The sequence below is a fragment of the Anomaloglossus baeobatrachus genome, chromosome 1 (genome assembly GCF_048569485.1).
Source record: "Anomaloglossus baeobatrachus isolate aAnoBae1 chromosome 1, aAnoBae1.hap1, whole genome shotgun sequence".
Classification (NCBI taxonomy): Eukaryota; Metazoa; Chordata; class Amphibia; order Anura; family Aromobatidae; genus Anomaloglossus; species Anomaloglossus baeobatrachus.
In genome coordinates this window covers 657,693,457-657,712,032 of record NC_134353.1, presented here as the reverse complement: position 1 = coordinate 657,712,032, position 18,576 = coordinate 657,693,457, and the positions used below count along the sequence as shown (strand labels likewise).

Below are 18,576 nucleotides of genomic sequence, written 5' to 3'. Positions count from 1 at the left end.
CCTTTGGTATGTATCCCCTTCCCTATATTCTACTTTATTCATTATATACACTTTTTACTGATACTGTTCTCCTTTGACAGCATTCACCTTATATCCTATACTACAGTGTGAGCCCCTTCTCATTATATGCCTACCTCACCCTCCCTTTTTGGTATGTATCGTTATATACAACCCCCTCTTGTTTTTTCCCCCCCCCCCTTCCCCTTTTTTTCCCTGTTGTCCCTTTAACTCTTTCTCCACCTATACTAATTATATGTCCTCATATCAGGGTTTTCCTTGCCTACCTTATCGGTAGCAACCAATTCCTCCTGTTGGACTAATCCATCTGCTGACTTTACTAAGTAAGTCAAACATGGTCCTACTACTTTTACCACCTTAGTTACACTTGGTGACATCTTATGCATCTCCCTTTTTTTCCTTCCCCTTTTTTTCCTTATATTTTCCTCTTGCTCATAGGTCCTGCTGTACCTACATGATTCTTCATTATAACCATTATAACCATTTTCACGGGTATGTTTCCCATTTTTTCCTTTACTTCTTGACTAATGCATACTTTTCAGCTTCGCTCTTTTCCCTGTTTCCCTCTCCTTCTCACTATATCTCTTTTTTCCTTTGCATTGTTATCTTCCTCCTTTCACCCTTCATACTCATAGGATTTCTCCTTTTCTAGCGGTTAGATCCCTTTAGGTTACCCCTCACACTACGGCAATGGTTTCCCCCTCTTTTGCATAGTCCCCAATAGGTTACTTACCTTATTACTTGTTTGATGTAATGTTATGATGCATTTTGTAAACACTGTTTCTGTTTGTTTTTCTTTGTATACCATATCTCTTTTTCTTAGTGCTCTTGACCCCTGATGAAGGCTCCTGCGTGAGCCAAAACGTTGGGCGGGCAGTACAATAATTGTTGAAAAATAAAGAAATTTTGTTCAAGCATACCATACCTGGACTTACCATTTTTTCATATGCTGTGTGCCGGGATTACCCTTCTTGATTGACTTATTTTTTTCCCGAGCACCAGGTCATTGCAGTGAGCACAACTTATTCTTCATTGCTATTATCGATTTTTGGTTGTTGCTCCTGCTTTTCCATTACTTCTCTGGATATGTCGTTTTCTACGTTCTCATATAATGACGATGATACTTCCGCTATACTATCTAAAGTGCATGTATCCAATCAATTTCTTATGACTCCAACTGAGGAGATTCGAAACAAGGATTACGAGAAGGAGTTACGCCGACACACCGCCTTGGAACTGCATTATATCACTCTAGCAGAGTATCATAGGGCGAAGAGGATTCCGCGTGGACTTCGCATCCCCCTACGACCGACCCTTTTTTCGGACAATACCTCTTACTGCGATAAATATGAGAGCATTCTAAACAAATGCTCCATGGACCTTATATTACTAACCATAGAATTCTTGGAGAAGGAGATTACGGACATTGGTGCCAACATTACCTCTATTGAGCAACAATTACAGAACACCCTTTCATCCACAGAGTTTTCGTCCATCAAAACTAAAACCGAATCCACGATTCTCGAATTTCGTAAAAACCTGCAAATACGCAAACGAGAGAAATTCCAGCGAGACCAACAAGATTACGCTAAGAACCAAGTGTACACATGGCGTTCATCCACCTATCCAAGACGCTCACCCTACCCTGGACATTACACCTCGTCCAACAGCTCGGACAGCGAGCAAAATCAAGCTCACTCTTCTCTTTTTTTAGGTCAGCGACGACCGCAAAAAGGAAAACGCGGCGGAGCAAGGGAATTCGTCCCAAGAACAGTGACGACACGCTCACAGGTAAGACCAATTTGGTCTTCAACATTTCTTCATACACCCTGTCCCCCACCGAGTCATCAGTCCTCCAGAAGGGCTTATCGTTCTGTCCCACTCCACCCTTCGATTCCTTTACCTTAGACCAAGAGACTAGGAGATTCTTCAGGAACCTCCGTCTCAAGGTGCATTTTGATAATCTACAACCTAGTTCCATGGACACTAGCAGTCCTGTGTCCTCAGACACATTTCATTTGAAGGGTTTGGGTCTACGTATTCCCAGTACTTTTTCTCCACCCAAAAATCATCATCCAGTGGAGACATATATTTCTTTGGTTTCTAACGATATCAATCATCTCGTGGACAGTATACATAGAGGCACATTTCGCCTTAAACACAACTGCACACCTGATGAGACACGTGCAATTTCTAGTCTCAAGAATAATCCACATATTATTGTCAAACCTGCGGATAAGGGCGGGGCCATAGTGGTCTTGGATAAAACCTACTATCTCTCTGAGATTACTCGCCAGCTTAGTGATACCAATACTTACGCTCCGATTTCACGAGATCCCACTTCTAACATATGTAGCATCATCACTAACATAGTCGACTATCATCTTCAGATCGGCACTATAGACAAAAAGCTAGCTGAGTATCTCCATAAGACTAACCCCATTACACCAGTCTTTTATATCTTACCCAAGATCCACAAAAATTTGACCCGCCCCCCTGGACGACCCATTGTTGCATCCACCGATTCCATCCTTTCCCCTCTGGCCATCACCCTTGACAAAATTCTGTCCCCTCTAGTTCCTTCCATCACCTCATATCTCAGGGACACCACAGAATTTTTATCTCATGTGCATACCCTCGGGACATTACCCACCGATTGCCTACTAGTGACTATGGACGTTAACAGCCTCTATACCAGTATTGATCACCACCTAGGTATAGAGGCAGTTAACTGGTTCCTCGAACGATACAGCCCTTTTTCTGAGCAGCAACATACTTTTTGCCAAGACCTCCTACGCATTGTATTGGAACACAATTTTTTTCTATTTGGCGACCAATACTACATCCAGCGGAAAGGTACTGCGATGGGGTCGAATGTGGCACCCCCCTATGCCAACATTTTTATGGCTTGGTTCGAGGATCGCCATGTTTATAACTCTCCATTATTCCAGTCTCACGTACTGACTTGGAAACGCTATATAGACGACGTATTTGTCATCTGGCACGGTGAGCTCCCTGAACTTCTTGCATTTTTTGACTCTCTGAATGGATGTATCCCTACCCTCACCTTTACATTACATCATGACCCCAGATCCATCAATTTCCTGGACACCACTGTAACACTGGACAGAGATGGTCACATACTTACTGACTTATACACCAAGCCCACTGACCGCAATAGCCTCTTACACTACACTAGCAGTCACCCCAAACACATGAAGAATTCCCTACCCCTTTCTCAACACCATAGGATCGCTCGCATTGTATCCGACCCGGAGACTAGAAATACTCGTCATGTTGACATGAGCCTGAAATTTCAGGAACGGGGCTATCCACCGCATATATCCCACCATAAGGTGTTACCTACCGCTAACATTCCTAGAATCCCTATGCCCACGAGGATTCCTTTTGTGTCAACATATCATCCTTTCAAGATACCCATTCGCAATATTATTCGCCAACACTGGCCTTTACTCTCCCGGTCATATCCATCTATTTCGGAATTCTGTCATCCTCCACTCTTCTGTCATAAGAAATCTAAAAATCTAAGAGACCATTTGGTAAGAGCCGACATCGGTTCCTCTAAACCCCTTCACCTTCAGCCCACTCTGACCACACAGAGGAATGGAACCTTTCCCTGTCTAGGCTGTACACAATGCTCTAATGTGACTAAGGGGCATACTTTCACCCATCCTCATACCGGTCAGCAATTTCCCATTAAGGGTCTTTTTACATGCGACTCTTCGTATGTCGTTTATCTCATCAAGTGCCCCTGCGGTCTCGGATATGTTGGGGAGACGACCCAACATATCCGAGACCGAATAAGCAAGCATAAATCCACAATTCGCTGTAAACAAACCTTACTACCTATCCCCTTTCATTTTATTTCACATAACCATTCCATAGCCCAGTTGCGGTATCAGGTGATCGAACATGTCCCCCCCATTCGCAGAGGTGGCAGCCGGATCCAGAGGCTTAAACTACGAGAAGCCTTCTGGATCCACACACTCAAAACCCTGGAGCCCATGGGGCTCAACAGGGAATATGAAATTGTCTGCTAATATTTCTATTTTTCATTGTTTTATGAGGTTCTATAGGAGTCCTTTACGTATCCATGATACCTATCCTTGATGTTACGGTATTCGCTTGTCCTTATATCCTCTACAGCTCTGTATTTTACATTTTATATTATCACATTTTCCTGTTATGTGTATCGATTGTCTCCTCCATGACATACTGTATCATGTTTTGGTACTATTATCATGTGCTTCATATCTCATTAGTTTATATTTCACTAGTTCATAATGTCATTTGAGATAAAGATGTTAGCACTTATTTATCTTATCACTTATGTAATCCCATGTATGTGACTTTACTTTTGGGTTTTAATTGCATATTTTATCCCTTCTTTTTTAGATATCCTAGAACACCCTCCACAAGTCTTATAGCATGCACTCTGGCCGTCTTCGCTCCAGCATGCTCCACAGCTGTCTATCTGTCTCACCTAGGATCTCTCAACCATAAAGAGTTACTTCGGATAACGCTGTCATCACTTATCCCATCGCACGGCGCATGCGCCCGTTCCACGCCGCCCATCCACGCTCCATATACTGGAGCGTGGATTGGGTATTGTGCAACGCGCATGCGCTTGCACGTCATCAGCGCGTCATCACTCCTGACTCATCACACAGTGTGGGCGTTTGCCTGGCACGCGTCCCCCGCCTATACCCCGCCCACAGGGGCGTGGCGGCCGCCGCGCGTCACGCGTACGCCCTCCTGTCACCTCCTCTCCGTGTGTGCCTGGCGCGAGCCGCCCGCCGATGTCCCGCCCACGGTGGGCGTGGCGGGGGCCGCGCGTCACGCACACGCCTACACATCCACACTGCTACTCCTGTATGGGGGCATCAGCACGCACCGACCGCCTTTACCCCGCCCACTGGTGGGCGCCGGCTGCGTGTCTTGCACGCACTCAGGACTCCCCTCCACACCTGATAGCGGTGACTCACACTCCACCAATGGAGATTCAAGTGCCTGTATATAGAGGCTCACTTCCTACACAGTCCCTGGGCTCCCACCACGTAGTTATTACACTACCATGCCACTCTAGGTAAGACCTTTTTGCTATGATGCTTTACTTTGCTCTACTTCGGTTTCTTTTTTCATGTGACTTACTTTACTCCCTGATACTTTACAGGCCTTTTCTTGGTGCTCTCACCCTTATCCAGAGGCCCCTAGGTATGTTCTTATCCTTTCCTTGCCTCCTCCTTTTTTGCCTTTTACATACCTTGATAGTCATGATCTCCTTTTCTTTCCCTAGTATCACGGATGTCATATTGCCCATCCATTTGTCATATTGCATATGATTGATAATCGCAGCACACATATGACTATGTCCCTTTGGTATGTATCCCCTTCCCTATATTCTACTTTATTCATTATATACACTTTTTACTGATACTGTTCTCCTTTGACAGCATTCACCTTATATCCTATACTACAGTGTGAGCCCCTTCTCATTATATGCCTACCTCACCCTCCCTTTTTGGTATGTATCGTTATATACAACCCCCTCTTGTTTTTCCCCCCCCCCCCTTCCCCTTTTTTTCCCTGTTGTCCCTTTAACTCTTTCTCCACCTATACTAATTATATGTCCTCATATCAGGGTTTTCCTTGCCTACCTTATCGGTAGCAACCAATTCCTCCTGTTGGACTAATCCATCTGCTGACTTTACTAAGTAAGTCAAACATGGTCCTACTACTTTTACCACCTTAGTTACACTTGGTGACATCTTATGCATCTCCCTTTTTTTCCTTCCCCTTTTTTTCCTTATATTTTCCTCTTGCTCATAGGTCCTGCTGTACCTACATGATTCTTCATTATAACCATTATAACCATTTTCACGGGTATGTTTCCCATTTTTTCCTTTACTTCTTGACTAATGCATACTTTTCAGCTTCGCTCTTTTCCCTGTTTCCCTCTCCTTCTCACTATATCTCTTTTTTCCTTTGCATTGTTATCTTCCTCCTTTCACCCTTCATACTCATAGGATTTCTCCTTTTCTAGCGGTTAGATCCCTTTAGGTTACCCCTCACACTACGGCAATGGTTTCCCCCTCTTTTGCATAGTCCCCAATAGGTTACTTACCTTATTACTTGTTTGATGTAATGTTATGATGCATTTTGTAAACACTGTTTCTGTTTGTTTTTCTTTGTATACCATATCTCTTTTTCTTAGTGCTCTTGACCCCTGATGAAGGCTCCTGCGTGAGCCAAAACGTTGGGCGGGCAGTACAATAATTGTTGAAAAATAAAGAAATTTTGTTCAAGCATACCATACCTGGACTTACCATTTTTTCATATGCTGTGTGCCGGGATTACCCTTCTTGATTGACTTATTTTTTTCCCGAGCACCAGGTCATTGCAGTGAGCACAACTTATTCTTCATTGCTATTACCAAGAACTGTGTCCCCGTCTCAGGCTGAGTGAGTACCACAGTGCCGTGAGGCACAGCGCTGCCCCCGCGTCCCTGCACCCCACCAAGCCCTGCACCGGCCCCGCCATCCCTCATCACCCACCTCATCACTGGGCCCCGGGACAACTACCCCCTACCCACGGAGGGGAGAACCAACAACTTTGCTGCTCCCTGTCACTGCTCCCGGGATCCCCATACAGAGCAGCGGTGGTGTCCACACAATCACCACAACCGTGGGTGGCGTCACGGACAATATAAATCCCCAAAACCAATCCCTTTTCACTCACGGGCGAGGAGCGCCGCTCGAGTCCCCGGGATCCGGCCCATCGCTCGAGCCACCGAGCAGCAGCAGGCCGCAGCAGCAGCGGCAGCCGTACCCGAGCAGTGGGAGAGTGCGGCGTCCCCTCCTCCGCCCGCGACACCCTTCTCTCTCCATTCCAGGAAAAGCTTATTCTCTAATCCCTGCGGAAAATCCGGATGAGCCCAAACATTCAAGTATTTGGAGATTCTCCACACTAACCCAACCTTTTTGCTTACGGCTTTCCACGCCATCACTGTGTCCCTGGACAATAAAGAGTACTTTATTTTAGTCGGTAGATTCGGGATGGAGGTGTGCATAATGGATCTCAAGTCTCATAGTTTGCAAAATTCTGCCTCCAGTCCACAGTCTGAGTAACGATTCGTCTTCCTCAGTCAGTCCACTACTACATGTCTCATGATGCAAGCTAAATTGTAGCCTTTAACATTGGGTAGTTTGATCCCCCCCTCTCCAATGGTAACATCAATTTTTTGGTGCTAATCCTCAGTCGAGCCCCTTTCCAGAGTAAGTTTGAGAATGCCCTAATCAGCCTATTAACACCTGTATGTCTCAGAAGCATTGGTACCATCTGAAGTGGATATAGTAGCTTCGAAAAGCTCATCATCTTTATTAATTGGTTCCTTCCTAGTAGTGTCAATGGGAGGTTGGCCCACAACTGTAGTTCGCGCTCTATTTTCCCAATTAGTGGAGAATAGTAAATTGTCTCAGTGTCCCTTCCTATCTGAATCCCCAAATATTTGATGCTCGACTTCGCTACAGGAATACCACAGAGCCTGGCTATCCCACCCCCCCCGCCCCCTTTCCCATGAACAGTATCTCACATTTAGCTTTGTTGAGTTTAAACCCCGCGTAGCTCCCAAATGTTTCAATTCGCTGAAGGACTTCCTGTAATTCATCCAAAGGCTTATTCATGAACAAAATAATGTCAGCTGTGAACAATTCTGTATGCAGCATTTTGTTACCAATATCAATCCCTTCAAACAACCATCCCTCATCCAGGCTTCTCGCTAACGGCTCAATGGCCAAATTAAACAGCAAATGGGACATCGGACACCTCTGCCTAGTTCTCTTCATTAGCGGAAAGACCCCTGACAAAAATCCCGGAGTGCAGACCCTCGCCTGTGGGTTAGCATAAAGTACCCTCACAAACTCCCGAAAGGTCCCTTGTAAACCAATGTGATTCTATTCCAGTTCCAGCCATGACCACCTTACATTATCAAATGCTTTTTCTGCATCTAATGTGATTATGGCTGGAACCCCGCTATTCTTCTCCCCTTGACCGCATCAATTGCCAACATCACCTTTCGACCATTTATCACTGTCAAGCAATGATATTCGGTAAAACTTTCGTCATCCTATTTGCCATCAACTTAGATAGTAACCTAAGATCCTAGTTTATCAATGAGATAGGTCTGTAACTAGAAGGGTCATTCAAATCCCCCCCTCCATAGGCAGGAGTATTATATAAGCAGTGTTAAGCAATGGTGTTTTCACCTCCCCCTAAGATCCTATTAAATACAACTGCCAGAGTAGGTGACACTTGTTCCTTCATGATTTTTTTAGAACTCCCCACTAAAACTGTCTGACCCTGGAGCCTTATATATATTCAACTTTCCTATAACACCCCGAACTTCTTCCTTCGTTATTTCCAAATTCAAGTCATGCAGTGCCTCCTCCGAAAGCTTAGGCATCTAAATTCCCTCAGCCAATCCCTTCCCCTCTCCCCCTGGACCCTTTCCCCCTTCTTGTATAGACGCGCATAAAAATTACCCAGGATATCGTTCATTTCTTTAGGGTCCGCTGTCTTACTCCTGTTCTGCCTAGATAGAGTAGTTATGTGCGTTGTCTGTCGTCTGCTCCTTGCAAGATTTGCCAAAAGTCTCCTCGCCTTATTCTCGAACCTATGCAAGTCCATCTCCTGTTGTGACCTATACAAGTTTTCCCTCCTATCCACCCCGGTCTCATATCTCTCTTTCGCTTCTATCCAACGTTCCTTTGTGACGGCCTTTCCACAAATTCAGTACAGGTTACCCTTACTGCCAGGCTAGTTTCCTGAAACTTCTCATTTGTCTGCCTTTTCAACTTGGCCGTATAACCCATCAGTTTGCCCTCCAAGACTGCTTTGGTGGTCTCCCAATACAATAGTCCCTCCTGCACATGCTCATCGTTTGTGAGAGTAAACTCCACCCACCACTCCTTCAAAATTTTATGAAAATTGCTATCCTTCAAAAGAAATATGGAAAAATTGCCAGATGTAGTCCTGACCTCTCTGGATTTTATCCATCACCGATACCAGAACTGGGCTGTGATCCGAAATCACCATGCTCTCTATCGCTATATCAGCTATTCTCTGGGTCAATGCAGAACTCATCAAGATATTGTCAGTTCTTGACCACGTGTCATGGGGATGGGAATAATGACTAAATTCCCTCTCATGGGAATGATGTATCCTCCAGCAGTCTTGTAATGTCGTGGCCATCAGCAATGTTTGCAATAACCTGTCTGAGCTTTCTCTCGACCTCCCCCTGCCCCACACTCCTTCGTCTATCATCTTCTGGAGACATAACTGATTTGAAGTCCTCTCCTAACACTTGTGCGTTGCTGTGTCCGACAATATGTTATTTGTTAAGATAGTGTAATAAGGCTTCTGTTCCATGTTAGGGGCTAAATATTGTGAATGCTCAAGTTTCCCTGAGGGCCAACTATCTCCAAATGAATGTACCTCCCTTTCTTGTCATTATCTTGAGCCTCAACTGTATGAATAAAATTTTGGTTAGTCAAAATTAAGACCCTGCTTTTCTTCCTACTGAGGGGGACCCATACACTCCTACCCAATTGGCAAGTGGGTCTCCTGTAACGAGACAATATCCATTCTAAGCCGCTTAAGATGTCTCAGGACCATATTACTTGTATGGTGACCTTAGCCCCTCACATTCCATGTAATTAACCTAACCAATTTCCCAGTATAATGGACATATCGGTCTTAACCATGTCGCATAGAACCCCTAACCCCCTCCCCCCACAAACCCACCCCACGTTAGTCTTTAAATGGCAACCAGCCAATATAGCAAGACAAATACATTTCTTGACTTCCATTTTTTCTGAGATGTCTTTTCTCTCCCCCCGGCCCCCAACCCCTGATGAGATCTTTTAGTATTATCATACATTGCCCTGCCATGCAAGATCTTCTTCTTGTATGCAGTAGGATCCTATTACATATACATTTCTATATACTATTTGGAGGAAAACCAGTAAGAAAGAAAGAAAAAGTATAAATGAAAGGGAAGAAGAGAAAGAAAGAAAGGGGAGAGAAGAAGAAAAATAAAAAACAACCCCCCCATCATGTGTCACCAGGCACACCAAAAAAGAAAACAGCATGTATCTCCAAGGAACAGTCCTTAACCCTAGAACGCATACCTGGGGCCTCGCAGGCCTGCTAGGTCATTTGTTTTCTATGGTAGATTGTTATGCTTGCGCATTCTAGGGTTAATTACAATTGTCTGTCTATCCTCTCTAATGAACGGCCACTTCTCCTCCCCTTCTCCCTGGAGCGGTCATCGTCTGTCATTTTTCCTTTAGACTGCCTGACCGGGTTCCAAAATTATCTCGCTCCGATCCAGACTCAGACCCTCCAGATGCTGGTGTCTGAGTGAACAATTCAGTGTCCTCCCTTGTAGATTTATTCTTGCCTCCTCTCTCCTCCCGTGTTGCCACACTCCCCTCCTGCAGAAAGTAGTTCTCCGCCTCCAGTGGGTCCTTGAATGTCTTTGTGGCACCGTTCTGATCCCTCACCTTCAGTATGGATGGGCACAGTAGTTAAAGTTTGTCATTCTTGCGGTAGAGAGCTGTACACACCTTACTGAATGCTTTTGTATGTCCCTGGACTTACAGCGGCTGCTTCCCATTTCTGAAGGCCCGCAGAATCTCCTCCTTGTCTTTGTATTCAAGATATTTTATTATGACTTGGCGTGCTCTGGTTAACGCTCCTGATCTGGCTGCATCACCTCCATCCCTTGCTCCCTCTGTCTCTTTTATGGGGCTTACCCTGTTGGCTCACTCCACGCAGCATCTCTTGCTCAGTGCCTGGGGTAAATCCACCTCACATAACGCATCCAACTGTAGGTTAAGCACAAATTCTGGTAGCCCCACCAGCCTTACATTGCTCCTCCTAGACCTGTTTTCAAGGTCATCAATTTTATCTTTCATTGTATGACAATTGGTATCTAGTTTCTTGAGACATCTCTCCATCCTTGCCAGAGCCTCCTCCGCATCAAACACCCTCTGTTCCACTTCTGTCAGCCGTACATCATGCTGCTCCACATCTTCCTGCAGCGCAGATAAAGCCACCTTCACTGAAGTGACTAGCGTCTCCCTGATGTCATTGGTTAAATGCTTTGCCTCCTTTCTGGTCAGTCAGGGGTAATCTATATCTCTGCCCAGTGACTGCTGACCTTCTCTGCCATACTCCCTCTGCAAACTGCCCGTCTCCCCTGCTGTGTGCTTCACTCCCTCTTTTCTCTTCTCCCGCGTCTTGTCCAGCGCCATCTTAGAGGCCTGCACAGACTCCTCTTACCTGTCTCCATGGACTTTGCTCGGCGTTCCTCCGCTTCCCAGTGAGTAAAGCTCCATGCATCGCCATCTCTCACAGCCCTCCTCCAACCTCTCATATTGGGATGATTTGCGCACCAGGGAGTAATTTTCAGGTTAGAGGTTAGGGGACGTCCGGAGCTGCTTCCCCGCCGTCTTCACATCTCAGCACCGAAACCGGAAGTCTTCTAATCGAATTCTATGTTTTAACCCCTGCACCATGGTGTCTTCAGATTATATAACAAAAACCTGCTGACAGATTAAATTCTGCATGTAAATCTTTACATAGTTTAAAATGAAAAGTTAATATAAATATACTGTTGGAGGAGGAGTACAAGAGAAAGTGGAAACGGGAGGTTTGGACACTCAAATTGTCAAAGGGTTGAGAATAATATTTTAATTCATATCATTGGTCATCCCATTATGATACATGTAAGGCCTCTTTCACACATCCTTGTCTCCGGTACGTGTTTGGTCCTTTTCCTCACGTACCGGAGGCACAGGCACACATAGACCCATTAAAATCAATGGGTCTGCGCTCACGTGCGTGTTCTGCCATGGACCGTGTGTACATGTGGAGCATACATGTATCCATGTGCTCCACACGTCAACATGTCCATTTTTCTCCGGCATCACGGGTGTCACACGGAACGCAAACAGACCACACGGAGGTGTTCCGTGTGACACGCGCCGGAGGAAACACATGTGTTTGAGAAAAAAAAAAAAACTTTACTCACCTTCTCCAGCCCTCCTGTCTCTGCCGCTGCTGTCACTTACTTCCGACCGCCGCTCATTATGCTCATTGAATATTCACCTCTCTGCGGCCGGAAGCTGCTGCCGCAGCGGGGAGTCAGCAGGACCGGAGACCGAAGATCAGCACCACGGACAGCGACACCAGGGACAGGTGAGCAGAAAGTTCCCGTACTCCGTGTGTTATTATGGATAACACACGGAGAACACACACACGTAGGCCATAAACACGGCTCCCGGAGGGCAAAACACACCTCTGACACGTCCGTGAAAAACGTGCATGGTTTTTCACGAACATGTGAAAGCGGCCTAAGGCAGCATCACTTGTAATTTGCTCAATATACCAGGTCATTTGACCAAAACATTGCTTTAGTTCCAACTTGTTCTGGAAGGACATATTTATTCCAAATCCATTAAAACTGTTTATTTCTGTTTTCTTTTAAGAAAGATCATTCAATTCAGTCCATTGGAACTAGAAATTAGAGTTTTTCCAGGAACAGTCTTCTCATGGGCAGGGACGTTGTCACTATCTAACAATGTAATATTGATTTATGTGCGGCCGCAGAGATATAAAACAATATTTTCTTTTCATGTTTTTCCATCTCTTGTAAGAGAATTCCAAATAGAGCCAAAATATATTGTGTTTGGGCAATTTTGTGTTAAGCTTGTGTTTACAAAGATGTCAATCTGCATCCAAAACCTCCTGATTTCAGGGCAGCATCACATACAATGTAGAAGGTCTGCATGAATTTAGGACAGGTATAATCTGTGATATTATATAAAAGAAAACCCTCCTTTGGTGATATATAGAATAAGATCTATGGTGAAATGTGTATTTTCCAGTACTTGGCTAATGAAAAGTATTTGGTCGCTATTTGAAGGGATTGGACATAATCTGTCCGCAAGTTTTCCATTGTATATGTTTCTTAAGCAAGGGATAATCCCAAATGTATCTGTTATTCTTAAAGACAATATAGTAGATCACCCTGTATAAAGCCCGCTTTACACACTACAATATATCTTACGATGTGTCGGCGGGGTCACATCGTAAGTGACGCACATCCGGCATCGTAAGGTACATTGTAGTGTGTAACAGCTACGTGCGATTGCGAGTGAATGGTAAAATGTTCATCGCATGAACGTCGTTCATTCCTCATGAATTGAATGTCAGGTTGTTCATCGTACCCGGGGTAGCACACATCGCCGTGTGTGACACCCCGGGAACGATGAACAGATCTTACCTGCGTCCTGCAGCTCCCGGCCAGCAATGCGGAACGAAGGAGGTGGGCGGGATGTTTACGTCCCGCTCATCTCCGCCCCTCCGCTTCTATTGGCCGGCTACCGCGTGACGTCGATGTGACGCGGAACGTCCCTCCCACTCCAGGAAGTGGACGTTCGCCGCCCACATCGAGGTCGTATGGATGGGTAAGTACGTGTGACGGGGGTTAATCGTTTGTGCGGGACATTCAACAAAATTGAACGTTCCGCACATACAATGGGGGCGGTTACCATCGCATACGATATGGTATGCAGAATCGTAACATGTAAAGCAGGATTAAGAGTTGAACATGGGTCTTCCATCTTGTTACTAAAATTAAGGACTTGTGCCACCTGGACCCCATTGTTATGTTCTCAAGTGTCCAGGACTGATATATCATATATTGGTTGCTATGTCTAATCAGTAGCAGAATAAGGGGTACTTTACACGTTGTGACATCGCTAGCATCGGCTAACGATGGCGAGCGTGATAGTACCCGCCCCCGTCGCACATGCGATATGTGGTGATTGCTGCCGTAGCGAACATTATCGCTACGGCAGCTTCACATGCACATACCTGCTCGGCGACGTCGCTGTGACTGCCGAACTATCCCTCCTTCAAGAGGGAGGTGCGTTCAGCGTCACAGCGACGTCACCGTGACATCACTAATTGGCAGGCCAATAGAAGCGGAGGGGCGGAGATGAGCGGGATATAACATCCCGCCAACCTTCTCCCTTCCGCATTGCCGTCTGGGCGCAGGTAAGGAGATGTTTGTCGTTCCTGCGGGTTTACACACAGTGATGTGTGCTGCCGCAGGAGCGACAAACAACATCATACCTGCGGTCGACCCGACATTATGAAAATGAACGACGCTACACAGATCACCGATTTTCGACGCTTTTGCGATCGTTTATCGGCGCCCATAGGATTTACACGTTGCGATGACGTTACCGGCGCCGGATGTGTGTCACTAACGACGTGACCCCTACGATATTTCGGAAGCGATGTCGCAACGTGTAAAGCCCCCATTAGACTAGCTAAGGCACCGGGCAGTTTCGAGGTCATGCCACCCCTAGCACTTGTGTAACATGTGATGTCACATGATTTCCTTTGACAAACCATGTGATAATTCACGTGATTAACACACGAGTATGTGACGCCCTGGCAAAACCAGGTAGTCACAGATGACTGTACCCCCCACCAAGGGTACAGGAATCGCCTCCTCCTTGGGAATTAACACCACACATCCCACACACAGGAACACCAGCCACAAATCCTAGTCGCCCCCCCCATAACAGTCAGGACACACCAGTGGGCTGGACCAGGCGGATGGGAATGCCCACCTCTGGGTCTTGAGGTGACAAGGGGTGGGAACCAGTCAGTGGGGTTGCAGTTGCAGTTGGAGTTGAGTCAAAGGAAGTCAGAGAGAGAGAGAGTTGAAGTGAAGAGTAGGAGGATCAGTCGGTGACAGGAGCTGAAGTGCAGCGTGATCAGGGTTGGAGCCCTTGGACCATGGGAGACCCGACTAGGTGGCAGATGGCTTTGTAGGGCTACAGGCGATGGAGATCCGGTCGCAGGAGACCTGAAGTGGACCGGGGCAGGGTTGTAGCCCGTCAGTACTGATGACGGGAATCCGGTCCGGAGGCCGTGCATGGGCGGGATACCTGGACCCTAGGACGAGGCAAGCTTTAAGCCCCTTGTTAATTAACCAGCGGGGCAAGGTACCAGGCTTTGTACCCGAAGAGAGAAGCCCAGATAGAGCAGACCGGCAGCCCAACGCGGGGGACAGGGTATTCACCAAGAAACCATTGAAGTCCCACGAGTCAGCGTATGCGAGCAACGGCTCCCTCTGCGTCCAAAGCTGCAGGGGAGTGGATTTCTCCCATTCCAAGCGGGGTTAATCCATACACCACAAGACACAAGTGCAGGAGGAAGGGCCCCAAATTGCCAACCTGTGTGCAGGACCAGCACACCCCTCCAGAGGCAACCCGCATCCGGCCTTGGTTTACAGTGTGTGGATTATTCATAATTGTGAGTACACCAGTGTCACCCGGTCCAACCTGCTGACAACGCCTCAGCCCTGCTCCTTACCCACACCTGGCCCCCGGGACTACACCTCCCCTACTCGTGGAGGGAATCCCATCATGCTGGCCTGCTCCATCAGCCCCAGGCACTCACATACCAGGCAGCGGCAGTGCCACTATCCCATCACTGCAACCCACGGGTGGCGTCACAGACAATCTCCCCTGTAAATACCTCCCTTTTTCACGGTGTGCAAGGACGGGCGGTTGCACGAGCCCCGGTCCGGTCACCACTGAAGCCCAGGACACGATCCCGGATCCGAGCGCCCCTCGAGCAGCCCCGGTTGCCGCAGCAGAGCCAGCACCCGTCCGCGACAAGTGCTCTGGTGCACATCTGCAGTTATAATATATCAGAGACACGCCACAGAAATTTTTTTTCCCTTATGTACAGCACTATATATCTAAAATAGTGCTTTACATAATAGAGGATACTATGTAGTAGGAAACGTCGCTATACATCGAGACCACGTCTGTGTCCCCTGATGGCGTTAGTTTGAGTATCCTAGCATGCACTGGGTTTCTTGAATGAGCCATCATCAAAGAGGAAGAAGGAAAAAAATATATAGCAGTTAGTGAGGGAAGGATACAATATTTTTAATTAATTAACTAGTATAGTAAAAAATAATATTAGATTATGACATTAAATAGAGTTTAGGATGAAAATAAAATTTAATTTCAGACCAACCCATTAATAGCCTGTTTAATCAGACAAACAGACAGACAGATGTAAACTACTGCCGATCGGTAATAGCTTACCTCTTCATGGTTGTTTAGTGCCGCTGACCGGTTCGTTTTTCCCTTTACAGTACCCCAATACAGAATAAATATTTACATCCAGTAACTTACCGCTGACATCCCGTATGATTACAGTATTTTTCTTCTTAATCTTGTCAAACGTTCATGTTGATGTCTTAAAGCCGGGATTCAGTCACTGCAGTTTGCCGCACTGATCACCGCACCCCTGAGAATAAAAGGTCACATATACAGTATATACACATGCATTTCCTGAGTAAGAAATCCCCCCAACTGCACAGCTGAACACAGACGTGCGCCGCACCATTAACCCCTTCACCACCCAGCAATTTTCCATTTTAGTTTTTTCCTACCTTTCTTCCAAGACCCATAACTATTTTTCTATCAATATAGCCATATGAGGGCTTGTTTTTTGTGGGACAAGTTGTACTTTTGAATGACGCCATTCATTCTGCAACATCTTGTACTGAAAAACAGGAATAAACTTCCAAGTGAGGTGGAATTGGAAATAAAGAGCAATTCCACGATTGTTTTTTGTTTCTTTTATTTACCATGTTCACCACATAGTAAAACTGACCTGGCAGTATGATTCTACAGGTCAGTACAAGTTCATAGATACCAAGTATGATTCTCCAGGTCAGTACAAGTTCATAGATACCAAACATGTATACTGTAGCTTTTTGTAAGTGGTGTAAAAAAATTCTGAAATTTGTTAAAAAAAAAACAAAACATTTTTTGGGATCTGGGGCTCAGTGAGGGCTTATATTTTGTGTCCTGAGCCTACATTTTTGGGCCCCTTTCACACATCAGTTTTTTGTCATCAGTCACAATCCGTTTTGTGACTGATGCGATGGATCCGTCACAGATTGTGGTAAAACTGATGCGACAGATCCAGTAAAAAAACGGATCAGTCGTACCACTTTTTTCATGCCAAAGCTTATGACCAGAATGGAATTTACACATCTGAGCATGCTCGGTTACCAAAAAATGGATTCGGAGCAGGAATCTGTCATTTGACGGATTGTGATGGATTCAGCGCCCATAGGCTTTCATTATAACAAACGACGGACGATGACAGATCCGTCGCGGTCCGTTCTTTTGACGCACAACAAAAACGTTCACGTGGATGTCGGCTCCGTTGACCGGACAAACATTTTTCTTTTTTTTAAATCAGATACATTTTTATTGCATTTTAAAACTTTCATAAACATAACAACAAATTGTGATGGTAGTCCTCACACATACCCCCTCCCCTCCCCTCCCCCCACCCTCTTCCGGTCGACAGTCTCACCCCTCCACTCTCTGCATCCCTCTTTATTCACATAATGACCTGCCCTCCTTATTTCTCAGCCACTGCGATCTTTCCTTTCCTACCTATAGTCTAAATATCCTATCTTTCAGTAGATCAAATGACGCTAATCCTGGAAAGTCCAGCCACTTGCTCCAGATCTTCTCATATTGAGTTCTCCTTCCCCTTTTAACTCCTTAACGACCGCGGGCCGTAAAATTACGTCCTTGCGGTCATAATGTTACTGCCCGCGGTCTGCCGGCAGCATCATGCTGCGATCGGCACACATCTCAGCTGATTTTCACAGCTGAGATGTGTGCCTGCTAGGCACGAGCAGAATCGTTATCTGCTCGTGCCGTTTAACCCCTTATATGGCGCTGTCAATATGTGACAGCGCCATTATAAGCGCGATCGCGGTAAAGTTTTACTTACCGCCCGATACCGGAAGTCATGTGACGCGATCACGTGACTCCCGATAGTTGTCATGGTAGCACAGGGTCATGTGATGACTCCTGTACTACACCTGACTTGCTTTCACTTTCGCTGTGCCAGCGGCACAGCAAAAGAGAAAGAGAGCGTATCTGCTGTTTACAGCCTTGTAGCTGTGATCAGCAGATACTGCAGAGTGATCGGAATGCTGATCGCAATAGCCCCCTAGGGGAACTAGTAAAATAAAAAAAAAAAGTAAAAAAAAAAGTTTTAAAAAATTAAAAAAAACAAAAAAGTTTAAATCACCCCCCATTCGCCCCATTGAAAATTAAAGGGTTAAAAAAATAAAAATATACACACATTTGGTATCGCCGTGTTCAGAAACGCCCGATCTATCAAAATATAAAATCAATTAATCTGATCAGTATACGGCGTAGCGGCAAAAAAATTCCAAACGTCAAAACCATGTTTTTTTGTCGCCACAACTTTTGCGCAAAATGCAATAAGAGGCGATCAAAACGTAGCATCTGCGCAAAAATGGTACCATTAAAAACATCAGCTCGAGACGCAAAAAATAAGCCATCATTGAGCCATAGATCCCGAAAAATGATAACGCTACGG

At 45.8% G+C, this 18,576-nt stretch overlaps 1 protein-coding gene and 1 long non-coding RNA gene across 2 annotated transcripts in view; both read left to right on the top strand.

Moving 5' to 3' along the window:
• The window catches only part of CABP7 (calcium binding protein 7), a 356,261-nt gene that overhangs the window by 68,618 nt on the left and 269,067 nt on the right, over nt 1-18,576 (top strand). The gene's annotated exons all lie outside the window — the stretch shown is intronic.
• Nucleotides 1,731-5,769, top strand: LOC142297381 (uncharacterized). Its single transcript, XR_012751759.1, has 3 exons — nt 1,731-1,809; nt 4,435-5,253; nt 5,336-5,769. It is a non-coding gene; the product is annotated as an uncharacterized LOC142297381 (long non-coding RNA).